Below are 25,292 nucleotides of genomic sequence, written 5' to 3'. Positions count from 1 at the left end.
AGCCGCATTTAATGTCGCGTGTCTCGTTGCTACGTAATGCACGTAATTACGTGCAGTTAACGCGAGTATGCGTCGCACGCGCGTGCTTGGTACAAGTGTGCGCGAAGTTCTACATAAGGACGGCGCGTCCGTAATCGAGTATCCCTTGCGAGGGAAATGACACTATGCAAACATCGATTCGTGTAATATGTAACATCGGGCTTGTTGCATTATTATAGGTGTCAATATCTATCGCGTTATACATTACATACATATATATGATACAACAAATGTATTCAAAAAAGGCCAACTATCGAGCAATATTTAAGATGTTGTATCCAATTAAAATTTATTTCATAAATAATATATTAAATATAAATATGATGTTTTCTAAATCGGCTAACAGAGCCAAAGAACGAAAAATTGCGAAAATTAATTATTCGGAACTGTATCTCTTAATACGAGATTACAAAGTTCCACATATAAAAATTAATCTCGAAATTGACATATGGAGAAATAGGCGAGAAAAATTAATTTTCGCAATTTTTCGTTCTTTGGCTCTGTTGGCCGATTTAGAAAACATCATATTTATATTGTTTATATTGAGAGCCGATAAAAATATTTATTTCTGACAATATATTAAAATTACAAAAAACCTTCCATATAAACGTTTCAACCGCACGCGGTCTTCCTCAGTATAACAGTGTTACGTAATTTATAATTCTTACAAAAAATTATCCTATTCTTAAACTACTAATAGTCCGTTAATTCGAATCGAGAATTTATTAGAAATTTATGCGTATTACAATTTGTCATATTTAATTTATAAAAGTATTCGCCGTAATGTGATTTTATGATGTTGAATCTCATAAATTTTTATACGAATTATAAATTACGTAACACTGTTATACTGAGGAAGACCGCGTGCGGTTGAAACGTTTATATGGAAGGTTTTTTGTAATTTCAATATATTTTGTTTATGAAATAAATTTTAATTGGATACAACATCTTAAATATTGCTCGATAGTTGGCCTTTTTTGAATACATTTGTTTTTTTTTATACAATACACGAGCGAATAGACATTTTAATTGATATTTCATATATATGATGTTTTTTAAATCGGCTAATAGAGCCAAAGCACGAAAAATTAATTATTCGGAACTGTATCTCTTGGTTTGAGATCACTAATTTTCATATATAAATAAATCTAGAAACTTACATATGGAGAAATAGGCGCGAAAAATATAGGTCCGAAAAATCGGCTCTGTTGGCCGATTTAAAAAACATCATATTTATATTCTTAATATTGAGAGCCGATAAAAATATTTCTTTCTGATTACATACATATGTTACGTGTGGGTTAGATAATGGAATTAATATACTGCGGGGAAGCGGCAAATATACAAATCGCGTGTAAATTGCATGTGGATAATTAATGCGTAACGTGTTTTCGTACGAAATTGATCATCGGACATTATCGAAGGTCGATTAACAGCTCGTCGGCGTGTGGGAAGATTATCAATGAATTAACATAATCGCGGATTTGTTTAATTCGATTGGTTCCTCTCGGATCATGTCACATTCTTCCTTCCCTTTCTTTCTCTCTCTCTCTCTTCAATTTCCTGCTATCGATTTTATTCAATCAACAATCAAGTTAATGGATATATTTTCAAAGTTATAAACAGGTTATTACCTTGATAATCACCGATCCGTTACCGACAGTTTAAGTAAGATTAATTATTTGAATTTTTTTATACAGTTAATGAAATTCAGAATTAAAATAAATAATATGCTAAATGATGAATGCTACTTGAAATTCTATTTTTTAAATAGCTATATGTAAATGATTTAGATAATTATATCGCAAATATATATATTGTATATACCTATAATTATTTCCTTATATAGATGTTTATTAATCTTTTTTGATTTATTTGGCTTTAGTAGTCTATAATAATATATTACGCAATAACAATAAAAAAATACTGACTGGAAGATAAACGCCGAAAATCTTGTCACGGCGTTTTGCGCTCGAATTGCAAGGTCAAGTTCAATCACACTAATTATCCAGAGATCACGCGTTGGATTGATTCGGCCCTCGTCGTCTTTAAGACTTGATAAGACAAAGTGTCTCTCTCGTGTTTTCGCGACGAAGAGAACTTAACGAAAATATTGCGTGACTACTTTATGATTACTCTCGTCATCGTATATCGGAAATTCACTATTTCGTACACAACTAACAAACCGGTAAAGTTTTGTTTATGGTTGATGCATACATAGATATTTACATAAATATCCATTCTAATATCTCTTGATATATATTTTAGTTGCTAAAGCAATTTTGCTGCGCTATCAATTTACAGTGCTAAATGTAATCATCGATAAATGCTAATTTATATGCCGCAAATTATAAGTGGGAACGTTAAACAATGACAACCTTTAAATCTTCCTTTTTGTTCACAACTTATGACGACATAACTTATGCCAGCATGTTTTTTTAATTTATTAAATAAAGTTGAAGCTTGTAATATATCGTATTGCGTATATACCTATTGTTCCGTCAGAGATAACAATTTTTTATAAATGCGAAATTATTAATTTCCTGAATGATTAGTATTCTTTTTCGCCGATAACATCATGAAGGCTACAACATTGCGGCAGATATCGTTATACGTATGCATATGTACATTGCAAATCGAATACCTGTGAAAGACTTGTACTGCAGTCAGTGAAAGCACTGAAAGCGGTCATTGTATGCACATGTTTATCAAAGACCTGACATGACGGTAAATCTGCATAGTCGCTCTTATGCGATAATCAGTTTAACGCTCAATCAGATTCAAACATATCCTTCTTTTCGCATATCATAGATAAATTGAATTTAAAAATATCAAGAATAATAAGACTTGGTTTTCATATTAATTTTTTAATTATTTTTTTATTTTTTATCGTATTAGTTTTTATATTATATTATAAAAAAATTCGACATCTCACTCAATATAAAATTATTGTATAAATGTTAAATCTATTATCGCGCTTTTATCGTTTAGATCCAAATTATAAACGCACAAGAAAAGAACGAAAACTGACATGAATGTGCGCGACGTAATATCTATATATTATTTTATATATATTATCTGGTTAGAGTAGAAATAAAAAATACGAGAGATTGACCGAAATAGAACGGCCGGAAATTTGGAAGAGATAGGTCTGTTCTCGAGAATTAGCACTGACCTAGGGAAGGCCTCGAGGTCGTCGATGGCACACATTCCGAGTGCGTCTGTATTCAGTTAACTGCTGTCGATTAGATCGCCGGTCGGGCCACTGTCAATATATGTATAGATGGACGCATGTACCGAGCAGAACGCAGGGTATAGGCAATGCCAATTGCACGCATCCGCAAATTTGCCACCAACTGGTACGTTTATGTTATAGAGTTACTGCGGCTCTATCTTCAAATGGCCCTCTAAGACACTAGATAAAGGTGTCTTCATGTCGACCGGAACGAAAATACATATAATAGGTTTGTTTTCTGTTCCTGCACTAATGAACTAGTGCACACTGGTGCAATAAGTTAGAGTGACACAAGTATATTCTGTCTCGCTCTAACTTATTGCACCAGTGTGCACTAGTTCATTAATGCAGCAATAAAAGACAAACCCAAATGTGTCTCGTTTATAGAAGTTTAACAAAGAAAGAAGTAACGCGAGGAGAATTAGCGTCAGAAAAAATGTCACGCATCGGTCGCAGCTGCGGGTCTTTTGATTTATAAATGGATAAGTTGCTGGAAATGGAATCAGGAAGTTTTTACGTGGAAAAAAACAAGCAACGGTGGTTATTTACTAGCGTGAGTTGACTATTAATTGTACTACTCGTGTCGCTATTAAGTCTGATTCCGATGAAAAAAAAAATGAAAAGGAACATACAGACGTATAATCGAGCGAACAGTGCACCTGCATAGCTCGTTATCGTGAGCGCGAAGTTGTTAACACGAGCAATTGTACGTTGCGAACCTTTCGGTGATCCATGACTAATGAGGATGCGATTATAAATGCCTTCTACATAGGACCTGCATGCGATAGATTGAGTTGCATTACTCAATAATTACGTTCCTCGAATCCGAAATCCGAAATCGTGTTTTACTCGTGTGTCTCTCGCTCGTTACGAGAGCTGACATTAGCCGATTAGCGAATAATTAAACGGTTATTTAATCATCGCGAATATGGTTACCATTTTTTAACATTTATTAATATTTTTTATTTTAATTAATTTTGATAGAGTTATGTTTTGTGAGGTATCGTACAAATTTAATTAATTTTATTTTCAAATATAATATTATATAATTTCACATGTCATCGAATTATGTTACTATCACTTAAAATTTTCTCAAATCATATTATATTATTTTTTGTTTTATAGAATCATAATATCAACAATATTTTGCTTCAATTATTCACATCAAGAGCTAAATATGAAAAAATTGCATTATTATTGCTATAAATTTAACAAATTCTCAATGCGAATAATTGAAGCAGAACATTGTTGATGTCGTAATTTTGTAAAACAAAAAAATTATGATTGTGACGTAATACATAACGTGCGATCCAATCTGACCCTAATCACTTGTATTTCATAACGTTTCATCGTAAAAGATTACTAGCTAGCCGTGATTGAGCGATTTTCTGAACATGCTCATTGAGATAAATCAGTAATATACGTCCTTAAGAACGCACTTCCACTTGTGAGATTAAACTTAAGAAGCTGCACCGCGAATTATTATGGACAAAACCAAAAGTATTATTATTATGGACAGTTACAATACTTAAGCAGTTAACGGCATCAATTGTTCGCAGTACTCATATATCAAATTATATCTTCTAAAGTAGTACAACAGTTAGGCAGAAAGATAGAAGAAGTTATCTAATCTACCTAAAAAAGAGCACTCTTTATCGAGTTCTTTTCCCTTTTTTACCAGTCCACAAATATTCCTTAATATTTCACCTTTATTTTCGTTGAAAGAACTGATCCTCAAGTCGGAGATAATTGTCAATATTTTCTTAATAACTCGATAATTTTCGACGTGCGATAACGCCTTAATTGTTGATCTGTAATAACTACAAGTTAATAATAATAATTATAGGCGTTTAGCTCGATTCGATTCTCTTGCTGAAATTCCTTTCTCTTTCTATATATCGTGTCTCCTAGGAATCTCTTTTTTAGGTCAGAAAATATATGACGAAAGTACGATTGACTCATGGTGATATTTACGATCAAAGAAGGATCCCCATATCCGCCTGTATTGGTTAAGAGATTTCAATCGAGGTCATTTTAAGGCAACGTTTAGTAAATGCTTGTAATTTTATAATTCATGTCTTGTTTTACTCGTTGAAAGTACATTAATATATATGAGAAATAAAAAAAAAATTCAGTACTCTGAGAATCATTGATCGTTGATCGTATAATATCGTATAATATCAGGAAAGAATTATGCGTCATTTTTTCTTCAAAGAATCGATGATTCGTGCGATATGCGATGTAACGATTTAAACGTTTTCTATCTATTCTGTTATATCTACTTCTATCAGAGAAATATCGAGTTTAAGAAATTTCAGTAATGATATATGATGTAAATTTTAATATACCTAACGATTTTTTATTAACTTTCCCTTTTATATCCTCCGGCTCTTACTTTTTTCATTTTTTAATTTTATTTTTAAAATAGAGATTAAAAATAGAGATACATGTGGCATTTATTTTATTTCCTAGAAAAATTTGAGTGAAAATAATTAAGACAATATAAATCTTCAAACACTGATACTCGTGAAATACTTAAAATATGCTAGTTTGTAATTTTAAAATTCACTTAGTAACAAAACTAGTTTCCACTTTTGCTCAGAACTTTTTTCAGAATCAAAGGTTGATTATAAATGAATCATAATCGCAAGTGATTAACCTTTGATTGAAGAAGATCCGAGTAAAGATCGAAAGTAATTCTGTTTGTCCGATAGATTAAAAACTTTAAAGTTACACGGAGAATGTTTGCATATATTTTTTAAATACTGGCAATTAATCATGCCATTTTTTTGTACTCTCTTGAAGACTCATTGACCTAAATATATTCATTTTTTTGACATTAGTCATAAATTTCTCTTCTACCTCGTGCGTTTACCTTAGTATTCAGAATAAAAATAATTTCGCCCGTGCATATATGTATACGCACATCCAGGTTCCTATACATTCTCCGAGTACAGGAAGTTAAATCCTTTGGCATTGGTCGTCTCATTACTGTTTGTATTACGTGCTTATTAACATACGTATTAGCAGGATTTTTTTTTGCAAAAGTGCAACGCCTACTTCCTGTCGCAACGCGGATCGGAATATCCATTTTCTTCAAGGTTCTTCTTCGACGGGCAACTCGACGGTCGGTGTCATCGTTGTTACGGCAGGGTCATTTATTGCTGTCTAGTGAAAGATTCGCACGACCATGAAAGTTCTTGATTGCTAGACGAACATACCGAAATAAATGTGGACGATAGATCCTCCAGATCGTTGCTCTCGCGACGACAACGTCGCGTATTTTATTTTTCTGTAGATTATCTAAATGTCTTCCTCTTTGAAAGTTTTATTAACTTTAACGGAGATAATTGGAAACCAACATTCATTTCCGGTACGATTATCCACAACCGGCTTACCCGATAGCAAGCGTTTGTTCGAAAGAAAAAATACAATTTCCGAGTTTAACTCTTCATCTGATAAAACCGATTATTGTATAATTTTTCAATTTTACGTATCACGTGTGAAATGTTAGTTATCAATCGTATAATTGCAAATAATCTCTGCAATACAAGTCTAGCAATGATGGCATGGATGATTTTTTAATTGAGTTTGTTGAAACATCTAAAACATATGCAGTTTTGAATATAATAAATATTTATTAAGACATTTTAAATTATTTATTAAAAATACAATTTTCGAGTTTAATTCTTCTGATAAAACCGATTATTGTATAATTTTTCAATTTTACGTATCACGTGTGAAATGTTAATTATCGATCGTATAATTGCAAATAATCTCTGCAATACAAGTCTAGCAATGATGGCATGAATGATTTTTTAATTGAGTTTGTTGAAACATCTAAAACATATGCAGTTTTGAATATAATAAATATTTATTAAGACATTTTAAATTATTTATTAAAAATACAATTTCCGAGTTTAATTCTTCTGATAAAACCGATTATTGTATAATTTTTCAATTTTACGTATCACGTGTGAAATATTAGTTATCGATCGTATAATTGCAAAGAATCTCTGCAATAAAAGTCTAGCAATGATGGCATGGATGATTTTTTAATTGAGTTTGTTGAAACATCTAAATCATGTGCAGTTTTGAATATAATAAATATTTATTAAGACATTTTGAATTATTTATTAAAAATACAATTTCCGAGTTTAATTCTTCTGATAAAACCGATTATTGTATAATTTTTCAATGTTACGTATCACGTGTGAAATGTTAGTTATCGATCGTATAATTGCAAATAATCTCTGCAATAAAAGTCTAGCAATGATGGCATGGATGATTTTTTAATTGAGAGAGTTTGTTGAAATATCTAAAACATCTGCAGTTTTGAATATAATAAATATTTATTAAGACAATCAAAATAAAGAAAACAATAAAAATGATAGACTTTGCTGCAGTTGTCTTATCGGCCTTTAATGATGTTATTGTATAATACTTGAATATAAAGAGATAAGAAATAATTGGCAATGATGAGGCAGATGAATTCTCATAGCCTTCATGACTAATTAAATTCAAAATAGCGAACACATAACACGTGATCTTTCTTCAAGGTTTAAAGAGATCATGTAAAAAAATTAAGATCTAACTATCTTTCCTAAGTTATATATATTTTTCAATGTATTCTGCAATTCAATGTCTACATTTTAATATTGTACAATAAAAACTTGAGAACAGACGCAATACATATTGAAGATAAAGTCTGCATAATTGAATTTAAGAGTTAGAATATAATTTAGCTCAATATGTTAATGATATAATCTCAAAGCTTAACGTGACAGATCGTCAGCTAATAACTATTTACAACGCGCTATGTGCTGCAATGTGTATCGTAATTAACGATATAATATGTCCTATAAATCTAATTGCAATTATTTACATTTATTAAAAAGATTGAATTTTTTTTACAAACTTGCATACTTTATGATGATTATGATAAAATTGAAATATTAAATGTATATCTTCTGTCTCCATCGAGTTCTCTTGATTATTGCGAAATAATAATCAATATAACACTAATTTATTATCTATATTATAATATTATTTATTATCTATAAAGATGTTAGATAATTGATGTTACTCGATATTTTCTTTAAAATATATATTTAGTCTTTTACTCTCAAACGAAAAATTCTTGAAATAATAAAGTAAAAATTGAAGATAATTTACATGCGATAAAAGATAAAAGTACGTAAATTGTTTTATTAATTATCGACAAGAATTTTCAACAGTTAGCAAATAAAATTTGTTTTATTTCGATATTCTGCATTAAAATACATTCTACATATATGTATTAATTACAACTAACTATGATTTAAATAGTCCTCTCTGCAACTTTGTAATCAATGAGCAAGATTTATTTAATTTTAATTTACGGAAAATTGTTGATACACCTCATTGAGTCAGATCGGCTAAAAAATATTTTGGAAAACATGGTTTGTCTCCTTAACATCTTAGTTATTAATATTGAAGAGAGAAAGTATTAATTGACTATGAATTACTATTCCGTGCAGCTCTAGACAATTGCCAAAAACTTGACGAATGTCATCGAAATTCTACTGAATGGTGTTCTCTGGTGAACGATGTTTATCGAAGCTAAAGCTTAGTTATTAATATTGAAGAGAGAAAGTATTAGTTGACTATGAATTACTATTCCGTGCAGCTCTAGACAATTGCCAAAAACTTGACGAATGTCATCGAAATTCTACTGAATGGTGTTCTCTGGTGAACGATGTTCATCGAAGCTAAAGCTTAGTTATTAATATTGAAGAGAGAAAGTATTAATTGACTATGAATTACTATTCCGTGCAGCTCTAGATAATTGCCAAAAACTTGACGAATGTCATCGAAATTCTACTGAATGGTGTTCTCTGGTGAACGATGTTCATCGAAGCTAAAGCTTAGTTATTAATATTGAAGAGAGAAAGTATTAGTTGACTATGAATTACTATTCCGTGCAGCTCTAGACAATTGCCAAAAACTTGACGAATGTCATCGAAATTCTACTGAATGGTGTTCTCTGGTGAACGATGTTCATCGAAGCTAAAGCTTAGTTATTAATATTGAAGAGAGAAAGTATTAGTTGACTATGAATTACTATTCCGTGCAGCTCTAGACAATTGCCAAAAACTTGACGAATGTCATCGAAATTCTACTGAATGGTGTTCTCTGGTGAACGATGTTTATCGAAGCTAAAGCTTAGTTATTAATATTGAAGAGAGAAAGTATTAGTTGACTATGAATTACTATTCCGTGCAGCTCTAGACAATTGCCAAAAACTTGACGAATGTCATCGAAATTCTACTGAATGGTGTTCTCTGGTGAACGATGTTTATCGAAGCTAAAGCTTAGTTATTAATATTGAAGAGAGAAAGTATTAATTGACTATGAATTACTATTCCGTGCAGCTCTAGACAATTGCCAAAAACTTGACGAATGTCATCGAAATTCTACTGAATGGTGTTCTCTGGTGAACGATGTTCATCGAAGCTAAAGATACATCGGTCGCGAGTATCGCAAGCGTTTCTCGGACCACCTGGCACCACCACACACGCGCTTCACGCGCATAGACTCACACTTCTTCTCCGATGATTGAGTCGCGGCCGACGAGTGTCTCGCCGATTCCACCGCGCCTCCTGTTCACCAGAACAAGAAGAGAACGTCGCGGCTCCTACCACCTCGTCCGCGCTACCAGGCGTGCACCAGGAGCCTGGTAGCGATGGTGGGGTCGTTGTGTCGGCGCGGCTCGGCGTCAGGCGAAGAAACGAGAGGTGCTGAGGAGCGCGATTGGGAGTTGGTAGGCCTGGTACTCCGCCGAGCGAGAGCGGGGCCGCCTCGCTCTGTCAGAGTCCACAGTCCTAACTCGGCCTCAGGCTGCGATAGATCGTATCGCCACGCGGAGAGGCACAGCCAGAGTAATCGCAAGTTGCCGGCAACCCGAGCAACCCCTTTCTTCCGTTCTTTTATCGGATCGCTCTCTTTCCCGCGCATCCATCTCGACCGATCTCGCGACTAATCGAACGACCTTCGATTGGCGCGGCGCGGGAAAAGTTTCGCGCGGGTGATCCCTGTCATCCCTTGGCTCACCGATCTCGAGAGAGAACAAAAGTTGCGAAAAAAAAAAGTGGACCCGAGGACGGATTATCGCGCGTAGGAGAACGGGATATTGGGATACCGGATACTGTTACAGGAGGTAAGACCTTTCTTTTCTTTTCGCGGTTTCCTCACGGAGAAAGAGAGAAAGAGGAAAGGGAGAGAAACACGTGCGTAGGTGGTGTAGGTGGGAGTACCGGCTCTATGCGCGGTCATCAGTTTATTTGCCTGCTTTTTTTATGATTTTGCGCGAATTGCGATATGCGTGTGTGAGTGGATGACATGTGTGTGTGTGCGAACTCGCGAACCCCCTTATATGCGAACGAGTCAATGAATTACTTTTATGACGCAAGATCGTACGTGACAAAGTCGTGGGAATTTGGGAGCTGGACCAGTTTCATCGCGATACGTGGGGATCAGTCACGTGGGGGCTTTATTAAATTTTGAAGTTTTAGTTGAAGAAAAATGATGGAATGCATTGGTTTTTCTCCCTCCCTCTTTCTGCGTCTTCCACATAATTTTAATTGCCATATAATTTAGAAATTATTTACTGATTATTTATATTGAGAGAACTTTAAAATATCTTCACAAAATTACCTTTGAAAATTCGCGCAAATCGTAAGATTATTTTTCTTGAGCATAACATGACTTTTATGTTAACAGTATCTTTATTTTTAAGACTCATCTAATTGACTAAGCTATTTTTGAATTACAAATCTAGGCGTTGTATAAAGAGGTGCTTGATCAGAGTGCTGCTAACAAAAAATTATCTGCAATAGAATTATTAATTCGTTTATAATACATGATATTAATTTTAATATTTTCTCCAACCTGATGCGAATCATGTGAGACGTACCTAAGAAATATATTTATTTAATTCAAATTGTATTACAAAGAAATGGAAGAATTTCTATAATTTACAATATATCGTAAAATATAAAAATTATATATCACAAATTATATATAATTTTATATAAATTGAATTATTTCAGTGTAATATTTAAATAATAAGCAATTTATATGTAACGGCTATTACATAATTTTAATCGGTTCTTATTAAGCTTACGGAATATCTCTTTAGTTTCCGCTACAATAAGATGGAGCTTCATCCACCTGTCTCTCTTCTACTTTCCGTGAACCTATATTTCCGGAGTTAGTGGTTGAAACGCGTTTTTTCTAAAATTAGAACGAAATGCTGAAAGTAAAATAACACAATCCCATGATAGTCAGAGTCGTGCCTAGAGAGATGATTGCTGTTGTTACAGGCTGTAGTGGATCTTCATGAAATTTCCAAGCTACCGTAATTAAACCCAATTTCTGCGAAACGTGCTTTTGGATAAAATTTATTCGTCGAGAGTAAAGATCAAAGTTTATCATTCGCAATATATCTTTGTGTGCCTTTATAAATGCTGAATCGAATGGTCAATCAGTCTTCAAAGTCAATCCATCAACAATTTAAGTCATTAAATCCAGGCCCAGAAAGAAAATTTAATTGATACAACGATTTAATCTTCTTCTCGATTAATTGATCCTCGTTACTTCTACAATATATTATTCGTGAATATCCAATCATCATGTTTTGATTCGTCATCATCAATTATTGAGAGAGAGAAACAGATAGCGCATTCTTGCTTAGTAATATATTTTATTTTGAGCTACATATTTGTTTTGTACAAGATGTATGCAGCCTGTAGCACTAAATTTGATAAAGTAAATTAGAAAAAATCCCTTTTCATGAAAATTTTGAACGATTTTATTGTTTGAATATGTAAGCTAAATAATAAGATTGAAAATGAAAAATTTTAAATATATTTCATATAAATATATTCGGTACACATGTTGAATAAAATCGGAAAAAATCGAGCTTTGCGTTTCCTGGTATTGATTTGTATTCGCTTGTCGCATATCTCTTGCTGGAATATCTCGCGTGCATCAAATTATTATTTACAATGATTCAAACCTACACATATGCATGTCTGATTTGATTACCACGCTTGTCATGATTCGTCACGTCGTGCATCGGGCGTCAGATATAAGCTTTCATTGATCAGCGAATAAATGATTTTTTCTCTCAAAAGCACAAAACTTTGCAAAGTTTGCTGCTTTCGTTCTCTCTGTTTTCTCTGTAGATCTAATTACATATTAGTTTATGAGAGATAAGATACAAATGAGTATTTTTATCTCCTTACTAATTATGTAAATTGACGTCATGTATTGTCACATACATGATAATTACTTGATTGTTTTATAGAAACATTATTGGATTGTTTTATGAATTCTATAAATAGTAATCCAGAATACTTTTTCAATTACATTTATATTTTTTGACAAATATAGATCCTTTTTCGATGAAAAGATATTAATTTTTCCATTAGATATTTATTTTTAATACATATATTAAATAATATGACAGCTTTTAAATTAGACTTTTACGAAAGTAAACATTTTTAAAAATTAAATTAAAAAATTATTGTAAACAAGACCCAACTGGCTTTAATCTTTATTAGTTCAATATCATAGAAATTTATTACAGGCTGCGTTTCGACCTTTGGTTTAAGTCCTTTTCAAGTCTTAAATAAAATACAAATAAAAACCGACCTTTGGTTTAGGTCCTTTTTAAGTCACTAATAAAATAAAAATAAAAACGAACAGTTCATGCTTTATCATTCTTACAAAATGTTTAGCTGACACATTGTATTTATATAGAGAATTATAACATGTAGAAGTTTTGTGTGTTTTTATTTTATTTGAGACTTGAAAAGGGCCTCAACCAAAGGTCAAAACGTATAGTACGTAATAAATTTCTATGATATTGAACTAATAAAGATTATTGAAACCAGTTGGGTCGTTTACAATAATTTCCTAATTTCTTCTTTACTGGCGACACATACATACTTCTCATATTTTAAATTAAAATTAGATAAAAATAAAACATCTTAATATTAATTGAGCGGTAGAAAAAGGACCATTAATTGTCGTAGTAGTCCGAAACGTTTCGCGTTAAACATTTGCAGGGAAAATTACCCCCGTGAAAATTCTCAGACGTTAATCGGGCGAGTCTCCACTTTAAGCGCAAGTGGCATCTTTCCGTGGAAATCTCTGGCATCTTCACGACGCGTCACGTACGCGTGCATGCACGCGTTCGAGAATCGACGGTTGTACATGCCAGGGAAAGATTAAAGTGTGAACACTTACGTATGGAGAGCCTCCGGATACCTTCGGAGTCGTTCCTTCGCGGTGCCACTAATTACATAATGGCGTTAATAAACGGTAGCGGCTAATCTCAGGCGGCATAAATCCGACGTGGATCACCGACGTGCGCGAGAAAATTAAAAGTCTGAAACTAAAGCACCGGCGACCTTAAGAATCGTCCCAGCAAACACAGTATATAAATGTTATATACTTAAGCATGTTACATGTAACGTATATGTTAGTTGTAATTTCCCACTCATAGATGTAACATTTTTAATATATTACATATATTAGTTATATTGTCATTATATCCCAAGATAGCACTAACTTATCAATACATCAATGTGCTATTTGGTATATAATTACAATACAACTATAATGTAATATATGTTATATTGAAATGTTACATCTATGAGTGGGAAATTACAACTAACATGGATGTTACATGTAACGTACACGTTATATTACCTGTTATATTCCGTTTTATTATAGCAATGTAACAATAATATATCGGTGTTTGCTGGGGTCGAAGACGACGACGTATCGCAAGGTTCAAAATCGATTCATTGAGATCTATCAGACGCGAACTTCGATATATCACGAAACATGACGAAAGCAAATTGTCTTTTTTTCCTTCCTTCCTGACGATTTTGTGATTTCCCGAATAAATTATTATGCAAATGTTCGCCGACTCTCATGACACACGTGTCCGCTTTCAAAAGATCGGACAGCTTCGCATTCCTCTTTCTCGTCCGCGTTTCTTTCTCCTCTCACTTTTTTCATCTCGTTAATCCACGAGATCCGCGCGAGATCTATCTCTCTTTCTCGCTCGTCTTGCTGGCCTCGCGAATCTGCCGGCATTGCAAAACACGAGCAATCATGACGTATTAAATTTTCCCCTCGGGTTGATCGCAATCGGACTGCGCGTGCATGCAAATGACAAATAGAAAAACACGCTGTCCATGGTGGACGCGACGTTCATCCAGAAAATCCGTCTCTATTTATCAACGACAAGTCGGCTGGGCAAGACGTAATGAGCACTCGGACTCGAAATTGATTTGCTCATCTTCCGGTCGACTTTCAAAACGAATAAACGGCCTAGGGACGCACCTATTCCGGGCATAGAAGTGGAGCACTCGTTATCTGCCAACTGACTCCAAATCTGCCAGGCCCCCAAAAATATTCTAGAAAATGAAGAAATGCTTCAGTCTTACACACAATATTGTGTCATCGATATTTGCATGTAAGCAGAGTAATCGTTCGTAAATGTTTCCAAATTGCGCATTCTTTTTACATAAATGCAGTTGCAGCGCTTTATGAATGAAGAATGATAATAACCAGAAATCGATTCATTGCCTCTACATGATGAAATTTAGAACGATTACAAGGAGAGGAAATACCTTTGAAATGTTTTCAATTGACTCAGGCCCGCAAAAATATTCTAGAAGATAAAGAAATGCATCAGTCTTACACACAATATTGTGTTATCGACATTTGCATATAACATATAAATAATCATTAGTATAAATATTTTCAAATTGCGCGTTCTTTTTAAATGCAGATGCAGCGCTTTATGAATGAAGAATGATAATAACCAGAAATCGATTCATTGCCTCTACGTGATGAAATTTAGAACGATTACAAGGAGAGGAAATACCTTTGAAATGTTTTCAATTGACTCAGGCCCGCAAAAATATTCTAGAAGATAAAGAAACGCATCAGTCTTACACACAATATTGTGTCATCGACATTTGCATATAATATAAGAATAATCATTAGTATAAATATTTTCAAATTGCGCGTTCTTTTTAAATGCAGATGCAGCGCTTTATGAATGAAGAATGATAATAACCAGAATCAAATTGTTTGCCCCTATGTGATGGAAGTTAGAAAGATTGCAAGGAGAGAGAAAATATCTTTGAAATGTTTTCTCAACGATACTCTCGAACGAGTTTACCTCAAGGTTTTATTTCAACCGCTGCGACTGCAATGTCACGTACATACATATATAGCGAGAAACATATGCATCTCTTATTTTGAGTCGCTCCGCGACGTATCGGAGGGAAGAAACACGGCCGCGGAACGTTTCCTCTCTCGCCACGGAATTATTTGTCCCGCGCATCTACTTAATGCCAGCGTACAGAGGGAACAGTCCGAGTTGCAGTTGTCGATGCAACGGTCTTGCCGTGTCTCTATATTGTCACGATAACGAGTTTCCAGGTGTTTACGACCACGCGACGTCATCGAACCCACCTTTACCTTTTCAGTCCCGCGTATCTCGCATCGACCGTGTGCATCCGTATGCATGTGTTGCGGTACGCCACGTTGTATCCTCATTTCGACTTTGTGCCTATAGCAACGGCATCGGGAATGTAGAAACTGGCGAACTGCCTCCAAGATTCAGCGTCAGCCATGTGACCTATAGATAACGATTATATTTTATGTTTACGCGCATCTACATTCTCCAAGTTCTTTCTCGACGTATATAATTAGGTGAGTGCGATAATATACGCGATACAATTTCATGATATAATCATCTGTATTTATCAATACAGAGAACATTTATTTTTTTCTATTTTTTTTAATATCAAGCTTTTATTTAAAAAAAAGATATTTTAGGATGACTTTGTTAACGTTATGCTATTGATTTAAGTATGAGCAAATTTTTGAATTTAATTATATTATAATTCTTCTTTTTTTAGAAATTAGAAATTATTTTTAAAAAATGATTCATCGATTAATCTCTTACATAAGTTTAATTATTTATAAATCACAAGATGTATACACAAAAAACCTTATTATGGTGAATAATGTATAAAGACAATAACATATGGATTTTATAACTTAAAAAAAAAAACAAAGGGCAATGTTTTTCGAAATTATATATGTTAACAATGCTGTTCATGCAATTCCATGGGCATCGCTGGTAAAATCAAGACTTTGAACTAGGTATTAACCTAGGTATTAATTCTAGGTATTAACCTCGCTGTGAGAAAAAAATCCATTTTCTTATAAGTACACTTATTGACGTAAGCGAATAAGTAAGGCGCTTCTATACTTTTTATCAGAATAACAGTAAATTAACGAGAGAGATAACGTCATTCTATAATGTAACAATCATATGATAACATATCTATAATGCTTCCGATTGATCGCATTTTCTCTGAATTCCGTTCAAATAATTCATAGATGAAGGAAGACACGGTTCATAAGACACCCAGTATAGTTCGATATTTGATGGCTGGTTTTGAAAGTTAACGACAGCTAATGTGTATATAGCAGTAATAATTTCTGTACCGTAGGCTCTTTTTCTCGACGTTCAATATCCTGGCAAAATGGACACATTTCTCGTTGCGTCCAATCATGCGTGAATGACGTAATAAAAGTGTATCGGTCTATGAATAAGAAATTCCGGCGAAATGACGGTGAAAACTTTCCATATCGTGCTGGTAGATTGTGTGCACAGAAAAAAAGGAACGCGATAATGTATCCCGTCGCAATTTAAAAATCGCATACACGAGGCGTTTTACTGCTTCTCCCGGGATCGTGTCTACCCTTTATCGCGTGCTTATCGATGCTTATCAATGCGCGATAACGTATAACGCTCGCACGAAACATCAAATAGATCGTTCCCTCTTTTATCTGCGTCATTTATTTCGCGAATTTTGAACTTCTGACGTCATTTCATTCGCGCGACGAAATTCGCGCGTGCCAAAAGGTCGTCTCGTAGACGTCTCGAAATGCGACAGACAGATATATTTTTGCCCATTGACTGCGCAATTTATTTACATATTGTGCGAACGAAACGAAGACGAAATGTCATTCTCAACCGCGAAGTCATACATTTACATCAATTACGTAACTGACGTTTTAATTGTAAACAGTTTTTATTGTAGTTAAGCGTTTATTAGTACAGAACTTACTAGAAATGGATATTAATTAATTTTGTCTTACTGATATCACATAATGATTGCTCTTATTTCGTTTTTCATGAATGAGTATAATTAATTATTATTCTGGTATTATATTAATTGTGACTATTCATATATATTTGCTATACTTTTTTAAGTAAACATTTCTGGCTTATTTCTCATTTTCATAAAATTCTCATAAAACTCTTTCTCATAAAAAATTAGGTAGTTATTCTTCTAAACACTATTTTAATTTCTGACATTTATTAATGATTGATGTTTCAATTTAACTTTTATTAAGATAATTTAAAGTAATTAATGTTTTTTTTATATATATACCGATTCGCAAGATTCGATTTGGCAAGATTCGTCTTTTTCAATATGGGCTATCAATGTTTTGGCATGGGCTCATTTTGTCTAATCTTGCACACTAAAGAGACTGCAATTTAGATCTCGCGAAAATATTTTACAAATAATATAATATTTCTACGTCAAAATGTGCCGATTTATTGGAACGATGCACTTTAAAGATCCCTTGCAAGCGTTGACCTGTAAAATATACACGGAAAAAAATTATTTGACTTAACAAAATCTGCGGTCGAATACGTGCAAATAAATACCAATGTAATAAGAACTAAATATTTTGTTTAATTGCCAATGTTATAAGAACTGTTTTTGAAAATATTTAGTTCTTATTACATTGATATTTATTTGCACGTATTCGACCGCAGATTTTGTTAAGTGCAATAATTTTTTTGTCACTGTACAAAAGAATGATTTGAAGACTTTTAACACCAGAATCACCGACATTATCACGTCATGATGTAGCATCATCCTTTAATCTTGTGGATCAACGACATTTTAAATTGCATGTCGGAGAGAAAAGCAGCTCATTAAATGCCATGCTCATTACTCGCCGCAGTGCCACGTTTAATTCGTGAATCTCGTATTGTTGGCTTCATGACGCATGTGTCATGCACATGAACCTCTCAGGAGGTCACGTGCCTTTCGAGAAAAAGATGGCAAGGTACAGTGACCAACGGTGCAACAAAGAGAGAGAGAGAGAGAGAGAGAGAGAGAGAAAGAGAGAGATGGACAAGTTAGTCGGTTCGTGTGAGATTTTTCTGCAACTGGGCGGCGAAGGTCGTCACTGGCGACTGTCATTAGCAATGCTGATGTTTCGAAAGACGACGGAAGTGGCCTGCGACCTCCGTATATTTGTTGCACCTTCCACATCGTCCTTTCTATTTTATAGTCTTCTCTGCATCTCTCTTCTTTTCATTCTCTACCGCACTCTCCTCACTTTTACAACGTAATTATATTTTCTTTACAACAGGTTTATAACATATGACGATATATCACACAAAGAGAGTTATACGATTAATTATTATTTGAATTTATTTGACAATTATTTTTTGAAAAACTTGTCAATGTAAGGATATTTCAAAATTGTATAGAAAAATTAAATATATTAAAATTTGAATATAATATGTATGTAAATTTTCTTATATTTAGTTTTTATGATTATTTTTAGATAAAATTGTCATATTATTTAATTTATTTATGAATATAAAGCTAAAGATAATAAAGACAAAAATATATTCTTACTTTATTTCGTAAGAGATATATAAATTACAATACTATAATTTGTATAGACTTTTTGCAGTTCTCTGTTAACATTTCTCTCGCTGTTATATTTAATACAGCTAAAGTATTTTATATTTATATGCTTTTGATGAAACGATTTCGTAATTTCTTGAACGTTACTGCGTACTATTTTATTCGATTGATTTAATGCTACTAGCTGCTTTTATTATCGTCGATAATGTCTTCTATAGAACATCTGATTCGTTCATGGCCGATTGCTTGTTTCTATATTCATATATTAATATATCCTGTTTTCTTTTTCTGTGTTTCTTTGACTTTTACTTTTTACATCTTATAGACGTACAAAATGTCTGGAACACCTTGTATATATCCTTTTCGCGCTAGCTCTGTCGGTTATCGTTTCTATCTGTCGTTCTCCATCTCGGCATGTAGAGCTTTTTATATATGCATATGCCAATAGTCGGTTTGCGGTCTGAGAAACCGAGAATGGACAATGAAAATGATCGCTATTGCCCAAGGCCCTTATGTTAGACGAGCGAAATTCTGACGTATCATCGCAATATGCTGCGTTACGTAACGCAGATGGAGTTATGTGAACTGAATACATATGTCTCTTGGCGAACTGAAAGGAGTCATCGGCTTGTAATAGGTTTTATTTAAAATAATTTGGAATAATTATTATTTAACAACTTTGTGACGTATATGATTAATCATATAATGTGTGTTATTCTATTATAAATAATAATTATTACAAATATAAAATATATGTATGAATTTTTTATGCAAATAGTGCATGTGCTTGATATATTGGGCAAATTTAAAGTTAGTACAATTAAAAAGAAGTAAATGACATACATAGTAATTACAGTGCAATAATTATTTTAATTATATATATATATATATATATTTGTATCACATATAACATGCATGCAAAATATGTGCACTTGTGTTTTCACATTTTGTTGCCATGGTAATATCTATTTGAAAACATATTCAAAGAAATAACTCTTTTATATATATTTATTTAACTTTTCATATATTTGCATACTAGAAGTAAAACATACAACACAAACATAGAAATAACTTATCCAAGAAAAATAAAAAAATAACTTATAAGATTGATGCTACATCGATTAATATCTAATAAACATGTTTTTTTATGAACGCATAAAGATAGATTTTTCTGTCGCGTTAAATACATTTGACAAGTGGATTGATAAAGTCGGATTATTAATAAGAAGATTAATGGAATTAAGTAATGTTGTCATACTCATTGTCAGTTGCACTAGTAGTGTGAATTAATTAAACTTTAATTTATACAATTTATATTTATTAGAGCAACACAACGCGTTTTTCCTCGATTTTATATTAAAAAGATTTAACTCGATTTAAACTCGATTAATATTTCCTGCCAACTATCAGTTGATTTATGTCAAAAATTATCATTTGCGTCAAAGATATTATAATATATTACTTGCAACATATTACTATCTTAATATTTTTAATACATTATCATTTCAAAATTAAATTAGTAAATTGACGCTAATTAGCCAATTTTGTCTAAAAATATTAATAAAGTATTAATTTGCTAATTAAATTTTGAAATAATAATATGTTAAAAAATTAAAATAGTAATAATATATGTTATAACGCCTTATCCTCGATTAATATGTTTTGACAGAAATCAGCTGATAACCAAAAAATATTAATTGAGTTTAAAGCATTATAATATATTATACTATATTATTTATAATACTGTATCCGCGAATAATATTTTTTAGATCCTATGCCCTAACTACGTAGGACTGATCATTTTAGAAATATCGATTAAGATGATTTCTCGCGTTAAGGTTTATCTCGATAAGGGCGCGTCCTAGGACGAATATGTAAAGAGCAATCTTGTATGTGTAAGCAAACAAATTATTATATATAATCATAAAAAATAAAATAAAACTTGAAAAATCTAGACATAAACGATGCGTTTTATATTTTATACATTGCCAGATTTAGATCAAACATTTAAATTTTCAGATTAAATTTTCTTTTCATTTTATATAAATCAGATTTTGTTTTAATTTGAACAGTTATAAATAATTACATTTGTTTGCACAAATAGTAAAAATACAAAATTGAGGTTGATATTTTCTTCGACCAAAAATCGGCATATAATTTGAGAATGTTCCTTTATTAATTAAAACACAACGTTTCGACCATTAAATTTTTTTGGTTCTTACCAAGTGCTACAATCAATACAAAATTAAAAAAATTTTACAAAAAATTAACGTATATATAATACGTATTTAAAACATGCCATAAAGATACACAGTCAATGATAGAAACGTCGAAAGAGAGAAAATATCTAAGTTAATCTAATAACCTTATCATAGATAGGGCTAAGGTTATCAGTATCTGCTTTTAAATTAATCTTGTTTATTTGTCTTTTTATGTAAAACATTTCGGCAATTTCTCTCTTTCTTTTATGTTTTTCTACATGTAAAATATGTAGATCAAATCACTGGAAATCATGATTAAACTCGATTCTATGTTTACTAATAACAGAATGGCTTGATGCATGTTTCTTTATATTATTCTGGTGCTCTTTTATTTGTCTAATTATATTTATGTTGTCCGAGTGGAATTTACCATCATATAACAAGATAGCCCTATCTACTAAGTTGTTGATACAGTTATTCTTATACTTTAAAAAGTGAGCGGAAAAAAAATTAATATATCTCCCAAAAAAATGGGGTTCTGAACCAATTATCAATTTCCCATTATAATAAAAAATGGATGCAACCCTTACGTTCAATTTCATAAGTAAAATTTAAGCGCTGGTGGCATGCATTAAAACAAGATAGCATCTCCTCGACTTTTGCACATGATACGATGGCAAAAATATCATCAACAAATCTGTAGTACACAAGCACTGTAAATTTTAATGAATTCACACAAGCACATAGTTTTACGATCATTTATGACAATGTCAGCCAATATAGGTGACAAAGGTATACCAATGGTATTTTACATATTGAGAAACACGAAAGAAAGAGAAATTGCCGAAATGTCTTACATAAAAAGACAAATAAACAAGATTAATTTACAAACAGATACTGATAACTTTAGCCCTATCTATAATAAGATTATTATTATATTAGATTAACTTAAATATTTTCTCTCTTGCGACGTTTCTATCATTACTTGACTGTATGTTCTTATGATATGTTTTAAATCTATTTCTACTAATCAAATGAGGCTCTGCTTCAGACAAGCAAATGACTTATTATGAAAAAGTACGTATTATACATATATTTTTATATTCCATTTTGCGTAATTAACTTTGACGTCGCTAATTTTTTGTAATTTTGTATTGATTGTAGCACAAAATTTAATGGTCGAAACGTTGTGTTTAATTTTAAATAAAGGAACATTTAAATTATATGTCGGTTTTTGGTCGAAGAAAATATCAATCTCAATTTTGAATACTCTACTGGCAATTAAATATTATTTACTGCTATAAAAATACAAAAATACAAAATACATACAAAAAGGAATGTACAATACATTCGCAAACGTTATGTCACTCTTGCCATATGACAGCCAACGAAGTGCGAAATATGATCGTTTCCGGGGTTTAACTGACCCTGCGACCAATTGAATATAAACGATGAATATCAACCAGTGCACTAACTACTAGTATTTAAGCCAGATTTTTATCGAACTAAGCACGTGTCGACTTCAGAATAGGTGCAATAGTAATGATCACAATTTTCTTTCGGCATGATTTTACAATATTTTTCTGTTTAATTTTTATGGAAATTTAATAATCAATAAAGCAAAAAATTTTAAAAGAATGATAAAAAGAAATAAAAATAGAAATATTTCCGAAATTATAGTATAACTTCCTCATAAAATTTTTTATAGCAAAAGTTGTAAATCTTTATCATAGTAATTTTGAAATGTTAGTTTTAGAAATATACTTAAGCAACGTATAGAGTCAGTGATGGTTAAAGTACAGTCTTTCTGTAGTTTTTGTAACTATTTTTATTTTAATGATCGTATAAATGCATAAAGATATTGTTATTTTGATTACCCAATAGACAGAGAACGCTGCATTTATTCTATTAATTGTATTTGCAAACGGCTCTTTTTCTTGATTCACTGTGTTTTCTTCGGAATTGTACTCAATGAAAGAGTGAAGGCCGACCAGACTTTTACGCTGCGTTAGCGAGTGATGATCTCGAAATTCTACTGTAGAAGCGTCTTATGAAGAAAGGAAAAATATTTTTTTGATAAAAAATAAATGTTAAAAATGTAACAAACCTGTTAATTTTAGTTCTCTAAGTTTAATATTAATAAGTTTGATACTGAACGCGAAACTTAATCGATTATATTTAACATGCAGAAAATAATATTAAACAATACTGTTTAAAAAAATAAACACATAACAAGTATTGCAATATTTCAAAAAATGTATAAGTTTAAGCATATTGATAAGAACAATGATTGATACGCGTTAAAGTCAACATTTTCGGGAGATATGTGAAATGAAATAATACATTTAATTTGGATTTTAATAAGTCTAAAAAAATTTAATTTCTCTCTCTCTCTCTGATATAATTTGAATTTAATTCAACTCCTAGATGTAAATAAATTAAAAGTTTTACTGCGATACGATTAGCGAAAAATCGATGTTTGACAGGACGTCATATTAGGTAGCTGTCAAGCGGTAACAGTACATTCAATGACTGGTACAAGAGAACTTGTTAGAAAACGCGTTAGAAATGTCGTTCTGAATTAGCTTTTGAATGACGTTTGCGACGATCGTGCCTACTGTCTCGTCGCAAAATGTGTGTCAGCATAGATATATTGTTCCTAATTGCTTCCATTGGCAGGCAATGGATATTATTTCAGGAACGACGATTGCCTCTCGCACGACGATGATCTTGAGTCCCTCGCGCGAGTGTCCTCGCTCCGTTGACACGATAAGAACGCTTGTTTGCTATCGATATGCCATAAAAAACTTGCGGCGGAGTTTATAATATGATAAACAACTTTGTTAAGTTAATATCGATAAAAGAATACGTATGTTCGAAAATATATGCATTATGTTTGATAATATAAATTCTTTTTTCCGTTTATTTTTAATATTTATTTTAAATAAAACTGACGTGTGACAAACAAATATTTCCTCAATGTGTAGTTTAAAATTTTTTTTCTTTTCTTGCAGAAAATCAAATGTAACATTAAAAAAAGATGAGAAAGCAAGTGACGTGAAATAAAAAGAAATGTCAATACATGAAAATGTAGAGAATCACGAGACTCGTTTTAGGGTAAATGTAAATATCGGAAATTATAGTCATCGTCTGAATTTCGCCGCTCGCGATCATTTCTTGAGGTTTATGCAAGCTGACAGTTTCGAGCTATGCGCGGGAATTGATCGATCGCGATCGGTTCGATCATAGGCGATCTTGGAAGGACTCGTTGGTAATGTAAATCTTGTTGTTCGTGATTACTTGGGGTTGACTGACCTATCCTGACGACTCTAGCGTGATTTCTGGACGCATTGCGGCCTGCTAATCGTTTCGCACGAATGCTCGATATCGATACTTGAGTATCTAGCAAGGAAGGAGGACTGACTTCTTGTATATGGTCTCTATTATCTATCTCACCAGTATTGCTTGTTTAATAAATGTAATAACTGTAATAAGTGTGTGAGAGAGAAATGTGGGATTTATTAGATAATTGCGATGACGCAACAATTACATTTAATACAATAACTCATAATTCATGTTATACGTCTCGTTTATTATTTAGAGAGAGTATAATACATACACTCTCTCTTGTGTTTCATTTTATTTCACAATATAGAAGTGAAACTCTTGTACAGAGAGTAGTTTGCTCTTGTGTGCCATATATTTAAAAGGCATTTCTTAAATACGTAATATGTCTCCGAAACAGGTACGTAATACATTTTAGATATCTGCTGATCGATGACAACGATATTGTGAAATATACGTGAAATATACGTGAAAGTATGATACATACCTGTGCTCCAAACCATAACGTTTTGGTTGCATCGGCGAGTGTTATCAATATTATCGATCGACGACTTCAACGTAATGCTGATCATGCATAATTCTCGAATTTTTTTACAAAATTTGTCATGGTATTTTAATTTTTCCGAAAATTAAAGCTTTTTGTGCTCCTCC

The 25,292-nt window shown here is 32.4% G+C and overlaps 1 protein-coding gene across 4 annotated transcripts in view; it reads left to right on the top strand.

The window, feature by feature from the left end:
• The window catches only part of wdp (Leucine rich repeat protein windpipe), a 66,532-nt gene that overhangs the window by 30,362 nt on the left and 10,878 nt on the right, over window positions 1-25,292 (top strand). Inside the window, exon 1 of one of the 4 annotated variants that reach the window (XM_029306210.2) lies at window positions 10,352-10,472. The exons of 1 other annotated variant lie outside the window; for it this stretch is intronic. The gene's annotated coding sequence lies outside the window, so the exon portion shown is untranslated. Of the gene's footprint in view, window positions 1-10,351; window positions 10,473-16,015; window positions 16,058-25,292 lie in introns of those variants that run through there. 2 more of the 4 variants (XM_029306209.2, XM_029306212.2) reach the window with 2 other exon arrangements.

Source organism: Nylanderia fulva, unplaced genomic scaffold, assembly GCF_048542155.1.
Source record: "Nylanderia fulva isolate GAGA-0341 unplaced genomic scaffold, ASM4854215v1 Scaffold3, whole genome shotgun sequence".
Classification (NCBI taxonomy): Eukaryota; Metazoa; Arthropoda; class Insecta; order Hymenoptera; family Formicidae; genus Nylanderia; species Nylanderia fulva.
The sequence above is the reverse complement of the archived record's forward strand: the minus strand, read 5'-3'. Positions and strand labels throughout refer to the sequence as shown.